The 2007-nt window shown below is 43.1% G+C and overlaps 1 non-coding gene across 1 annotated transcript; it reads right to left on the reverse strand.

The window, feature by feature from the left end:
- Positions 1-295: 295 nt before the first annotated feature.
- TRNAM-CAU (transfer RNA methionine (anticodon CAU)) lies at positions 296-368 on the reverse strand. The gene has a single exon. It is a non-coding gene; the product is annotated as a tRNA-Met (tRNA).
- Between the last annotated feature and the right edge of the window lie 1639 nt (positions 369-2007).

Below are 2007 nucleotides of genomic sequence, written 5' to 3' on the forward strand. Positions count from 1 at the left end.
GTTCCACCTGGATTTTCGGGACCACTCAACATTCCTGAGCTCCATCCCTGCCAAGGTGGAGCCAGCACAGGACTGCAGGCGGAGTCTCCAGACTCATCCAGAAACAGCCACTGCGCGGAGCCGGGAGCGCGTGTCGAAAGCGCACCCCTAGACAGCTACTGTGGGAAAGCTCTGGGCCGGACACAATTCCACATGCTTGATATTTTAGAAAAGAAGGAATTATACCCCCGCTGTAAAGGGAGTGTGGATTACAGCTATAACACGTACCAGGAAGGTAAGCGTTCCTTGCAAAAGCTGCCCTCTCTGAGGCTCGAACTCAGGACCTTCAGATTATGAGACTGACGCGCTGCCCACTGCGCTAAGAGGGCGACGAAGTGCAACACCACGCCAGATTCCACAGGAATTTCCTAATTTCTTTCCCCAGGCGGGTTATTTTGGGACTTCAGTTTTCTTCGCCCAAGGTCGCTAGTTCTCCCAGATTATTTCCAATAGGCACGCGTAGCCTCCTTTTTAGCCCATCGGAAGAACCTCACAATCGGAAGCCATAGTGTACTGAACAATTATGCCTGACCTCATTCTCTATTGATCTGGATCTTCGTCCCCTCAGATATATTACACAATAATTACTGTCCACAGTCTCCTTAGTTGGAATAGCGGGCTTTCACTAAATGCTAGTTGAATGAATGACAAGCTCCCAAACATGCCTGCAGTTTACACTTACCTCTCTTAATTTAAATTTGCATTTCCACTTATGTCACCTGAGATAGTCCCCTCAAAATATCACCAACTGATTTTATGATGAGTCTTCATGTTTTCTTCACCTCTATGTTGCAAATACTCTATTAAAGATTTTATTCCCATAATTTCATTTAGTCCAATTTATTTATTTATTTATTTGCCATAAATCTATACATCATTATCCCCATCTTACTGATGAAACTGAGGCTCAGCAGAACTAAATCCACAGCTGATAAGGGGCAAAACCAGATCTTGAAAGCAGATTTTGTTTTCCAAAAAGTGTGCTGCCCCCTTTCTCCCTCTAGATCATGTAATCTCCCCTTTTCCTCTCCACACCACCACACTCATTTGTTAAGCAAATAGCTATAGAATTTTAGATTCGTTGGTCCATTCAACAAACTTTAATTCACCACCTGCCATGTACCCGGCATTTATGTTCTAGATTTCCAAGGCATCCTTGGCCCTTTATCCCTCACATCCCTACAAACACCTTAAATCATTAGTTCTCGAAGTGCGGTGCCCAGACCCACCACATAATTCTTGAGGACACATTCCATTTCAGGTACTGTGCTACCTGAAGGCTTTGAGGATTCAGAAGAAATTGAGCCATCCCTGACCTCAGGAGCTGACAGGACAAACTGTCCTATCTGGTCCAGTTCCTATACTCTCAAACTTCCGATTCTTATAAATGCATCTTCCTAAATATTTTATTTTGATACTTTGACTCCCACTCTGTACTAGTTTGCTAGGGCTGCCATAATAAATATCACAGACTGAGTGGCTTAACCAACAGAAAATTTTCTCAGTTCTGGAGGCTAGAAGAGTTGTTAGCTTTGGTTTCTCCTGAGGCCTCTCTCCTTGGCTCGCAGATGGTCACTTACCTTCTTGCTGTATTCTTGCATGGTCTCTCTCTCTACACATATTTCCATCTTTTCTTATAAGAACGCCTATTGGGATTTAGGGTTTCGACATGAATTTGGTAACGGGTGGGGCAGGACAAAATTCCACCATAACAGGCTCAAAGTTGTTTAAATTTCCACCTTCATATTTGCAGTAGACTTTGTTACCGGAAAGCACTACTTGCTTTTTTTTTTTTTTAACAAGTATTTTAGAGTCCCTTAATTAAACAGACCATATGCCTTTCCTTATCTAGGAATTCCCACTCCAATGCGCGGTCCACACACCCATTATTTCTCCTCATCTTCATTCTTCAAGGCCCATTCTTGATTCTTTCATTCTTATTTGAAAGAATGTAGCATGGAGGAATGT

The sequence above is a fragment of the Pan paniscus genome, chromosome 5, assembly GCF_029289425.2.
Source record: "Pan paniscus chromosome 5, NHGRI_mPanPan1-v2.0_pri, whole genome shotgun sequence".
Classification (NCBI taxonomy): Eukaryota; Metazoa; Chordata; class Mammalia; order Primates; family Hominidae; genus Pan; species Pan paniscus.